Source organism: Euprymna scolopes, chromosome 2, assembly GCF_053919585.1.
Source record: "Euprymna scolopes isolate OS-2025 chromosome 2, ASM5391958v1, whole genome shotgun sequence".
Lineage (NCBI taxonomy): Eukaryota > Metazoa > Mollusca > Cephalopoda > Sepiida > Sepiolidae > Euprymna > Euprymna scolopes.
In genome coordinates this window covers 164,000,094-164,012,687 of record NC_136483.1, presented here as the reverse complement: position 1 = coordinate 164,012,687, position 12,594 = coordinate 164,000,094, and the positions used below count along the sequence as shown (strand labels likewise).

General features: G+C 35.7%; 1 protein-coding gene across 2 annotated transcripts in view; it reads left to right on the top strand.

Annotated features, from left to right (window-relative positions):
- Positions 1–12,594, top strand: part of LOC145298432 (hydroxymethylglutaryl-CoA synthase 1-like) — a 413,120-nt gene that overhangs the window by 273,590 nt on the left and 126,936 nt on the right. Inside the window, exon 1 of one of the 2 annotated variants that reach the window (XM_080144319.1) lies at positions 7,139–7,193. The exons of the other annotated variant lie outside the window; for it this stretch is intronic. The gene's annotated coding sequence lies outside the window, so the exon portion shown is untranslated. Of the gene's footprint in view, positions 1–7,138; positions 7,194–12,594 lie in introns of those variants that run through there. 2 annotated transcript variants of the gene reach the window in all.

The following is a 12,594-nucleotide window of genomic DNA, read 5'->3' as shown; positions in this document are numbered from 1 at the left end:
TTTAAGTTCACTGTACATAAGAGCCTTGGGAATGCATGTGTTGTCCATTCTGTAGACATGACCCACCTATTGTAAATGTCGTTCACAAAGGAAGGTGTACATGGAAGGTATGCCTGCTTTAGCTAGCACGTTGTTATTTGTGACCTTGTCTAGCCAGGTGACACCAAGAACTCTGTTCAATCATCTCATGTGAACAATATGAAGCTTTCTTTTCTGATGAGTATACGGTACCCAAGATTCACTGTTGCAGAGAAAGATGCCAATGACACATGCTTGATACACCTGGATTTTGGTTTTGATAGTTAGATTCTTGTTTTCCCAGACACATTCGGTTAGCTTAGCCATAGTTATTGCGGCTTTTCCAGTACTCTTGTTGATTTTGTTGTCACGTGAGCGGGTGTCTGTTATTGTTGAGCTCAGGTAATGGAAGTGATTTACAACTTCCAAGTTCATTTCATCAATGGATATAACAGATGGTGCTGGTGTTGCTTGGCTCAAACCCTGTGCCTTGTTTTGGCTTATGGCCAGACTAAACCAAGGTGCAAGTACTGGCTTACAAGTATAAAAATAAAATAGAACAACACAAGTTCACAAGAGAAAACACAACCTTATACATTATGTATAAATCGATTGTGTCTCTGAGCATGATAAAGGATTCTCAAATGTTGTCTCTTGATAACTGTCTGCCGAGGCATCTTTGTCATCGGTTGGTTAATCCAGCTCCTAATCTGCTAAAGTTCTGCTCCTCCAATCTCTCCAATCTTTCTCAGGGGACCTTTGAACTGCTGACCATCGTCAACCGTTCCAGACTTACAAACTGTACTAAACTAAATCTGACACAATTTTATTGACTCAAGATCAGAAATCTTAAAAGTCTCATCTTTGTGTAATAATGACTGGTAAGCAGAAATGACTCGTTAACTTGGCTATTCCTAGCTGATTACCTTGATTATTTGATTAATTTGTCTACTAGGGTTTGTTGTTTGATTTTTAATTTAAAAACAGTATCCTGACTTTAGGACCCAACATGAGTTTACTTTTTTGTATTGCAAGTTATAGATCTACTTTTTTTTTTATATAGTTGTTTTTAAACTTGTGTCATACATGCAGAAACAAAGTTGCCAGAATGAAAGGTTATCTTTACGTTCCGTCACTCGTGTTTTAGTAATAATGAAAGGTTATCTTCAAGTTCTGTCACCCAGTGTTTACAAAGGGTTTGCCCGGAGCTGTCATCTGCAAAATGAAATGGTTTTTTTTTGTTTTGTTTTTTTTTAAATTGCATTTTTTTTTTAAATAAATAAACAAACAAAAAAAAATTCTGTTCGTTTGCTTAATCAAAAAATGCAATTTAAAAAAAAAAAAAACCCAAAAAACAAAATGAAAAAAATCATTTCATTTTGCAGATGACAACTGCGGGCCAAACCTTTGTAAACACTGGGTGACAGAACTTGAAGATAACCTTTCATTATTACTAAAACACATAAAAGTGAAACCTGGTCTATGAGAAATGAGGACATGTGTTGCATGGATAGAAATGATATGAAAATTATATGATGTATTTGTAATACGAGTCTTAAGAACAAGCTTAGATCTGATGACCTCAGAAGTTTAGATCTCGATAGTATAGAGAGACGTGCGCAGAACAAGAGATTTCAATGGTATGCTACATTGAAAGAGTTCTTGGATTAGTAGGTGAAGTAGCAGGCCGAGTTTAAAACACAGCAAAGTTCACAATTATTATCCATATTTTGTTAGCTGCTTGTTCTTGTACACAGCCCTCACGATCATTCCAGACATGATTCCATTTCCATTTGATGAAAACAGGTTTTCTTTTTTTGTTGCAGACCATCTACTAGTTGGCCAGTTGTGTACAAATTCCAAGACCGATAGGAGCCTTATATTATGTTTGAAAATGACGTAATGTTCAACAAGCACCGCTGTACAACTCATGCTCTCTACTGATCCAAATTAGGACAACAGGACCATTGCCAGCACCCTCAAAATGCATCTCTGGATTGCCACAAATAGCAGAGCCGTGCCCAGTGTGATGAAAACAAAGTTTCTAGTTTTCGAGTTATAGTTTTTAGTGTGGTTTTAAATTAGGGTCACATCATGCCATCTCACATCTTCGAAGTCGGTTTGAAAGTCAACACTAAAATGTAGCTGGAAGTGCTGAAGAGTTTGGTGGTCCCTTAGTGCAATCAAGTAGCTGCCTGGGTGTGGCAGCAGGACTCGGTGCCAGCCCATAAGTCCAAAGAAACCCATGCTTAGCTTCAGAAGGAGAACTACAACTTTTAACCCTTCTCTCACTGGCCCCCTCTCCTCCCCTGACCTGAACCCGCTGGACTACTTTGTTTAATCATATGTCGAGAACATCACCAACATGACCTCCCACAACACCAAAGCCAACCTGATCACCATCTACTGAGTATTCACCAAGCTCCCGCCCTCACTTGTGGTAAAGGTATGCTCCCAGTTCTGGACTTATATTGAGGTGGTGATTGAGGCTGAAGGTGGCTACATTGAATAGATGTCAGCTCTACTACATAATCAACTTACCTGAATTGATTTGTTTCAGTGAAAATTTTTAAATAAAGCTGTAGTGTTGTTTTGTTTAGGGTAACAAATTTATCGTTCCACCCTGTACTTTATGATCCTGCCAACAAACTAAACTGCCTCAGACACTCTTGGGCATGATATTTTCATTATATGGCCACCACCACCACCACCACCACCACCACCACCACCACCAGGGAGGTGTCAATGGTTAAATGATTAACGATAGAGACTGACAATATGGGTGTTTGTGGCTAAGTTTGAACCCACTTTGTTCCACAGGTACACTTTCACATCACTTAGGGATGTTGGCAACCTTCATGTGATCACTCTCGTAAGTACATGATGTCTTTCTAGAAAAGAATTCTTACTAGAAAGATACCGGGAAACGAATGCCAACAATAATCATCTGTTTCAGTCGAAATGGATGCTGCTTAACTATCATCAACATTCTATCCCGAATCCATATGTTCTACTTTTTCAATTTTTTTCCTTCTGCTCACCCTACTTCCCAACCCTATCAACTAATCAAACTCTATCTATCCCAATCTGCTCCTATATATATAAAAAAATATATTTACCTCCTCTCTAAGAAGTTAGATACAAGGTCAACTGTGGATTTGATAAAAGCGTTTCTGTGGAACAAATTGGAAACGAACTTGACATACCAATGTTTTCAATCCATCTCGTTAACCCTTGGCAAAAATCATCACAAAGTGATTCCTATGAACACTAAAAAGGCAAAAAGCTATGATTGTTTACATTCTTTCCTTCTCTGCTTCATTGAAATTCGCTTTCCTCCTTTCCTCCTCAATCCCCAAATTTAGTAAGTTTTAAATAAACGTGTGAACTTCAAAGTATTTCCAACCAACGAAAATCTTTCCAAACTCCAAAAAATAACACATACATGCGAAAGTAATAAACCAATGCAAAGCTGAAAACTCCTATTAAGTTGGGAGAGAAACAGCCAAAACCACTCAGACTTTACCATCCACGCCTGCACAAAGAAACCCAAGAACGCTTTCTCTGTGTAAACTGTTTTTGACTCCTAGTAGGGGGTAGATATTCATTTGCTGTGCACCGCAGCAAAATGTGGCACAAGGCCAGAAGGTGCAGAACAGGCGAGCTCCCCTAAAGAAGAGGCACTCTCGCCTCAACAAAAATTACCTACGCACCCCCGTCGGTATTCCCCAGTAGGGGCGCCTCAGGCGACAAGCAATTAACTTACCCCACCGGAAAGTCCGGTGACAAGGCCTGGGAGGGTGGACCTCCTAGGTACTACCCAAGCAGTGTACCTCAGTCTGACAGGTGCTGGGCCGGTTCCCGGCCCCTCACTTGTCCGGCTGAGTGTCAAGAACGGATCCTTGACAAGTACTTTTACCCTGTCTCCTTGCAGCCGAAGCCGGCTGTGCTAAACAACCAATGAAAACCTTCCAAAGTTAGTATAAAAATTGTCGAATTTTGGATTCAATCAGTTCGCCATAAACTATGTCATGGACCGCATTTGATTCTTGGCCGCTATCTTGGTTACTGCCAATTATACTCAGGATCTGATCTGAACTACGCCGCTATCTTTGTTCAACATAATGTCTCGACACTTAACACTCTGCAATTTATCTTGTGCCCGTTGGGGGCTCTCAGAAGTGGCAAGGCAAAAGGACCCAGTGACTGTCATATCAGCTTCAACTCACGCACATCTGTATATGCACTAACAAGAACAAAGATAAACACACACACATACACAATGCCACGCTGCCAAATACTCAAATATGCACATATTCACACAATGAACATTTTGATTTGTAACTACTTTTCACACAAATTCTTTACCTAAACACGTGTTACACTATGAACATTTTCATTACCAAAAAAATAACTGTTATATTCTTTTTCTTATAAAAAAATGTTTTGTTATAAAATTTCATTTTTTGAAATTTCTGTTTCACAATTTTATTTTTTTTAGGTAGTATTTATTAGTTCATGCCTCTTCTATTATTTAAATGTTTCATTTTATTTTCCATTTTATTATGCATGCATGTTCCATATATATATATGTGTGTGTGTGTGTGTGTATGTGTGTGTGTGTGTGTGTGTGTGTGTGTGTGTGTGTGTGTGTGTGTGTGTGTGTAAACAAATTGAGCTTAGGTATTTGGACAATGTCAAAACATTGTTAATTAACTGGCCACATAGCAGTGGCCGTATAGTGCAACGGTTAGAAGCTCTGACTGTCGTTTGGGCATCGGTTTTCGATCCTGGCTTAAGGTAGTTGCTTGTCTAGCCGCACTGATGAGTTGCGAAACAGTACTGTATGTGGATGACTATATATATATATATATATATATATATATATATATATATATATATATATACACATATATATATATATATATATATATATATATTAACGTCAGGGTTGTATTTTCCATGACAGAAATTAAATTTTAAAATGAAATACGTTTAAAACCCACATTACTCTGTTATATTATGAAAATAAACAAATATTTACTTGTTTAAAATTAATATTTTGGCGCTATAAGCTATCTTCATAATTTTATGCATTTTTCTTTTTTTTTTTTTTCTCGCCATTATGTTAAATTGAAGAAAAACTGCTTTTTTTCCTTCAACATCAACAATTTTCTTTAACATCATGACGCAAAAAAAAAAGAAAAAAATGTATAAAATTCTGAAGATGGCGTATAGCATTGAAATATTAATTTTGAACAAGTAAATATTTGTTTCTTTTCATATTTTTGCGTTGTAATTTGGCTTTCAAACGTATTTCATACGTATTTTATCATATATATATATATATAATCATTATAGTAAAAAAATAATTATGACAGCCCCTTTAAGAAATTCGTTTCTTATCGTTGAGCGCTTTCAGTTGAATTAAGTCGGTCAATTTAGCTCTTATGCATAGATCATCGTATAACGATTAGATCACTGTCTGACTGACGTAAAGAATATTTAAAATTAAATGTTTAAATTCAACGTTATTTCAAGCGGTTAATAGTAGCCGAATGGATACGGTCTTTGCTAATCGAGCCAGAGATGTCTTATGTTGCCGAGTTCGAATCGTTCGACGGGTGTTAATCGTGACACCCTGCACTGAAGATTCTCGAAAGGATGAAACACTAGTGTCTGTAGGTGTTTAATTATTATAGTAAAAAAATAATTATATATATATATTATTTTCACAAAAATAAGACAACAAAAGTTGGATTGATAGCAACAAGTAGTATATTTTCATTGTTCGTTACAAATGTTTCGCGACCATTCGGACAATTTCAAAACTTATATCATTTGAAAATATTCTCAACAACGGCCTCTCATCAGACGTATGGAAAAAAACTTTTTTAATGAACAAATATATATATATATATATATATATATATAAAAATAAGATAAAAAATATAACACGGAAATTACATAATTGTCGATGCAATAATTTATTTCAACCTTATGGTATTTTCAAGCATCTAAATCAGACAATTACATTTTTGATCAAAATTTCAAGCATCTAAATCAGACAATTACATTTTTGATCAAAAATGTAATTGTCTGATTTAGATGCTTAAAAATACCATAAGGTTGAAATAAATTATTGCATCGACAATTATGCAATTTCCGTGTTATATTTTTTATCTTATTGCTCTGTTTACCACATTGAGCTCTCATACCCGGATTTCCTCTGGAATTATTCCATATATATATATATTTCCATCCTTTTTAGTCCGTGTCTTCAACCACTTTGCCACCAAATCCGTATTTCCCTACTCATTCTATTTTACTGATTAATTTTCTTTTTGTCTTTTGCTTTTTTTTTTTTTACTCTTGCTCACCCTGCTTCCCAACGGTGTTTTCTTGCCATCCATCTGACTCTCATTTAACCCTTATCCTCGAGTGACCTTTGGGCCTTGATAACTGGTAACACCTTAGTAAAAAGAAAAAAACAAAGGTACTCAAATTCTATCTCTCCAAAATCTGGCCTTGAGTATTTTCTAAAACTATGTTATTTATTCCCCTCCTCCAACTGCAGGAAGAGGCGACACAAGGGTTGGAAAGTGGAATTGAAGAGCCAGCGCTGGCCTGCAAAAGATGCTTGAGTAGTGTTGTCGGCATTTCCCGGTAGGTGCGCCTCGGGTGATTGGATATTATTTAGTAGGTTCGAGAATTGTACAATCGTTGTTTTATTTACGATTACCCAGAATAAGAATTACTGTCAGGGTCTCATCTATTGCTTAAGCGGAATTTATTCATTTTCAGACGAAACATAATTCCCTGGATTCATCACGTGAAACTGTTCATGATATACTCTACGCCTTTTCAATTCTGGATACTTTCACGCCATATTGGATGCCCAGACCTTTCACTATGACATAAGTCTGGAAAATTCAGGTCGCCTCCTTGATAGCAATTTGCTATGCATCTCGACATAGAAAAAAAGAGAAAAGTAAAAAAAAAAAACTTTAAGTGACAAATAAAACTTGAGCGTTTATATTGTCACCCTCGCGTCAAACATTGGCCAATGAAAATAATCCATTTAACCTTACAGCCAACCTCTCACCCCTGGCTATAGTAATGAGATTTTCGATTCTCTCTCGTTTTGATTAGAGTTACCTTGAAAGTCTACGTTGGTAAGTTGAGTGCTTTTTCACTTTATTCAGCTTAATTTATTAATTTCCATATTTATTTAAATGATTGAAATCCATCTAAGACATACATAGATGTATGTATACTCATACTGTTATGCACACACACACACACACACACACACACACACACACACACACACACACACACACACACACACACACACATAAAACTGTGTACCGCATACATATATACAGACATGAAAGAAGTAAATAGACATATATGGCATAATCACGTTGATACATTAGATCACCGAGGTTAAGCAAGGTTGAGCCTGGTCAGTACCAGATGGGTAACCATTTGCGAATACCAGGTGCTGTATGTAGGAAGATGTCGACACCTCCCTCCAAGAATTGCAATAACTTAACATCGTCATTTCCTCTGATAGGAATATACTAAAGTATCATTTGTTATTGAAATTAAGCAACGTTGGGTCTAGTCAGTACTAGACGAGTAACTATTTGAGAATACCAGGTGCTGTATGTAGGAGGACGTCGACACCTCTCTGCAAGAACTGCAAAAGCCTAACATCGTCATTTCCTCAGACTGAGATATACATGTCACTGAGAATCGTTTGGGAATTGATATTCCCATGAAACTTCCTTTCAAGGAGGAAGCCAGTTCAAGCCACCTAGGGTGAGTGCCGCTGGCTATATAAATAGCCATCCCATAAAAATGAATCATAGATGGGAGTTTTCCCTGAGTCCCAAAGTACCCAGAGTCTATGCCATTTTCGAGGTGCCTTGTTCTCTCTGTTGCCTAAGGTGTATGGTCCTGTGTCCTGTGCATTTCTTGGAGGTCTACCCTTCCAGGCTTTTCCTTCTCACCCTTTCAAAAGGGGTTAGTTTATTGTTAATTGCTTGAGACACCACTACCGAAGAGTGCTGATGGGCTGTTCGGGCATTTTTTGCAGGCCAAAGTGCTCTTCCTCCAGGACGCTGGCTCTTCAATCCCACTTTTCAACTCTTGTGTCACATCTTTCCACCGTGGGGATGGAGATAAATAAACTAGCCATGGATTTTTTCTCGGCCCAGAAAATACCTGAGTCACCCTCCCAGGCTTTGCCTTCTCATCTTTTGAGAAGCCCCGGGTTTATTGCTAAGCACCTGAGACGTCCCAACTGGGGAATGAATGGCAATGGGGTTGTCTAGGTACATTTTTATGGAAAGCCAAGATGCTCTTCCTCTGAGAAGCTGTCTTTTCATATCCTGGTTTCTCAACCTTGTGTCACATTTTTTCGCTGTGGGAGGGAGATAAACATATGTTTAAAATCTCTGTGTAATTGGTTGATAGCTAGAACTTGGAGTCATATAAAGCAACAGAAAAAGTTTGAAGCATAAATATTTAATACGCATTGACATTTTTTTTTTTTTGTATCACATATGAATATATTTATCATATATCACGATTTACATATGACATAGAACAAAGGAGTGTTACATTTCCCAGAGTTTCAGGTGATCCATATTATAAATTAATCTAAAGGTGGACTTTATTCCCATATTACTGCAGTCCTCGGGATTTCATTTTCCACTGCTAATCAAGTGATTGTTCAATTCATTGGTGGGGAAAAATAATCAATATTATCTTGCATAAATTTGGTTTGGTTTGGTTTAGTTGTTTTGTTTTACGGCATATCAACCCTTTTCAGGGTTATTTAATGTCAAATCCGGTAATTTTAGTTCTTTAATGTTCCTAATATTTATTTATTTATAGTGTTTAGTTTGTTTTGCTTTACAGCATATCAACCCTTTTCAGGTTCAATCATTTTGGAAAAAGCTTTTACGCTTCAAGTTCTTTATATCTTTTAATATTTATTCATGGTGTTTAGTTTGGTTGTTTTTTTAGAGAAAATTGTTAATTTCGTTTTTCGCTTTGCCGAAAACGATTGAGTTTTGCAAAAGGAAGGGAAAAGAAAACAATAAGATCGATGTTTGGTGCATTTGAGTCCAGAAACCGATATCTTCAGACAGCCTGATCTGGCAGCACTAGAATTTTGCATAGATTCATCAGGACACTATGACAACAGTTTGCGTTATTTATGAGAGTAAGGGTGTCTATTTATTTATTTCATACCTGCATGTATGTTAGCACACATACAGACACATACACACACATACACACACATATACACACACATACACAAATATACACACATATACACACACACACACATATGTTCCCACAAATGTTTCTCTCCTCCAATCCCATTTATGGCAACTGACTTCATTAAATTAATCCCTTGTCATCTGAGTTGTTGAATACTCTCCCTTACATAACTGTATAGGAGTGAGATATGTCCTAAGATTGAGTATTGTTGCTATATTGTGGAATGTGCCGCTCAGAGCATCCTTTTCTAACTTGGTAGAGTACAAAATCGAATTCAAAATCTAGTGGGAGATATCCTCTTCTCTTCTCTGCAGCCACTTCCTTACAGAGGAATGATTGCTAGTTTTTATTTGCTCTATCGTTATTTTCGTGATAGTTGCTTGACTGAACTCCAATCTATGGCCCCTCCTGTAAAACATTCTCAGGAAAAACTCGTCTAGCTACAGCCACTATAAAAAAAAATAAATGGGTTCTTCTTCATTATTGTACCATAATTTGGAAAATGAAATATTGAATTGTGAAACCAATGAAGTGAAACCAATGGTATTTACTTAAATGTCATATCACAGTGATGGACATATCCAAAACTTATGAAAGACGATGCAGTAGAAAATTAATTATTAATGAAAATAGTTTTTAAAGACAATTAGTAAAAATTAAGTTTTGTTAAATTTGCCAAAGATTTTCAGTTTTCACAAAATATTTATCTCCCTTTTGTTATGATTAGAACTCTCCAGTTTCCTTTTTTTTCTTTGTTTTTGCAAAACTCAATTTTCGCTAATTGTTTTCAAAAACTATTTTCATTAATAATTTTCTGCCTTATCGTTTTTTGTAATTTTTGGATATGCTCATTACTGCGATATGACAATTCAGTAGATACCATTGGTTCCATTTGAAATCCAATATTTCAATTTTCGAATTTTGTCACAAAAACGAACCAAAAAGTGCCCCTTTTTCCTTAGTGTACCTGGAGCTAAGTAAAATCTCTGCAAACAGACTTTCTTTCCAACAACTGCCCATCTCGAATGTAATACCATGGGGCAGCTGGTCAACTGACTACAACAAGCTTATTTTCAAGTCCAATGTAAACAAAATCTTGTTGAACCGTCTTTTTATATAATCAAATTCTGTCCGGATCAAATTCATCCTCAAAACATTTATCTCTCCATTCGCATGACTCAAACCATTTAACTTGTGTCATCAAATGACCTCGTTCGTAAAAAAAAAACTACATCATTATTTACACTTTTAAAAATCCGACCCCAGAGCTAACCTAATGCAACTCCTCCATTGACCAAGCTAATCGAATTACAATTGTACTATTATCTACTATTGTGCAAAATAATTTGGACCTATTCATTCTTACCTAAAAACAACACAAAATGAAAATCTATAGTGTTTTTAAAATTTTAAACATAGTTTTCAAAATCGGATGATTCCTTCTTTAATTGGAGTTTTTGATTATCGATTAACAATTTCTGCTACTTATCAGAAGCATTCCAACACAAAATTTATTTTAGAACACTTTCAGATACACAAATTTTTTAAAAATCGGCCCGGCTGTTTCGAAGTCCATAGGGAACAAAATCACATACACAGTGCTTTATATATACATCTCTATCTCTACTATTATATAAAAGTCACTTTGTATATATGTGTGTGTGTGTGTGTGTGTGTATGTGTGTGTGTGTGTGTGTGTGTGTGTGTGTGTGTGTGTGTGTGAGTCCCTTCTTCATAGGTTTCGAAATGGCTGAGCCTATCTTTTGCAAATTTCACACTAAAGTAATTTATACGTCTGGCAGTGTTCTTAGATATGTTTTGTACAGAAATTCATCCGATAAGTATCAATAATCGAAAAAAAAATCCGATCTTAAAAATAGCTTTTCTCTATTATAGAGAAAAAAAAAAATCATTTTTACAGGGGAATATTTTACATTACACCGATCAAGGAAGATAATAAAATCTCAGCAAATCATTTCTTCTTAAAAAAACAGATTTATTATAATCTGGAGACAAAGCTTAGTAGTAGACCATTCGAATACAGATCGGATGGTCCCCTGTTCAAACCCGGGTGTGCCTCTCTATTTTATTTCAATTTTTTCTTATTAATGAGTTCAATTTACGATAAAATAAAAGGTACCATTTAAAATCGCCACAAATCATTTCTTCATTTGCATATTTTAAAACTAAACATTTATCAGAAGTGACTTTTCAAGGGCATTCATCAACAAACCCAAATATCAGCTGACGTGATATTGTAAACAAACACAGACAGAATTTGATGAACGATATTATCATTATTATTTTTTATTTATTTATTTATTTTTTTGTGACTTAGTCCACTGGGCAAATTATTCCTCGTAATATATAATAATCAATAGAGGATTGATTATATAATAATACGTATGCAATCTGCAGAAATTAAAATATCATGTTTAGCGTATAGTACGACTGGGCAATGTCAAACTGCCAGCTGGTTCTTCATATTTTTAAATCTTCAACTCTATAGCTAACCTAATACAACTCCTCCACTAATCAAGCTGATCGAATTAAAATTGTACTATTATTTATTATTGTGCAAAAATAATTTTGACCTATTCAATCTTACCTGAAAACAACACAAAAATAAAAACTATAATTTTTCAAAATCAGAGTTTTCGATTATCGATTAATGATTCTCGATACTTATCAGAGGCATTCTGACGCAAAATCTATCTAAGAACACTCCCAGACATATAAGGTATATTTGTGCAAAATTTTTTTAAAAATCGGTCTAGCCATTTCCAAGTCTATAAGGAACAAAATCACATACACACACAAAAAGTGCTTTATATATATACTAGCAGGGAGACCCGACGTTGCTCGGGATGTAATTAGGATCAACGAATGTAATGTTCCACACTTCCAATATTTTTATTGTCATCAAACTTGGTGAAATTGCCCATTTTTCAGTCACTTGTCTGCTCTAAGCAAAGACCTACTAAAGTGCACCAGGAGGAAACTTCACGTGCCTTCTCGCAGTGACTTAATCCACAATATATTGTAGTTTACATTGCAATGTAGAGAACCTATTGTTTATTTTACGAAATTATTTTATATAATGGCTTGGAATAAAGTTTAAAATGCAAAAGTCAATTATCATGGCTCGATTGTGTTCTAAACATAAACATTTATTTTGAACGCACCACTGTCTTATCAAAGAACCTACTGTTGGTTTTATGCACTGTGCCTTTTTGCTTGTGTGGTGATAAAATTTACTCAAATGCACTTGTGATG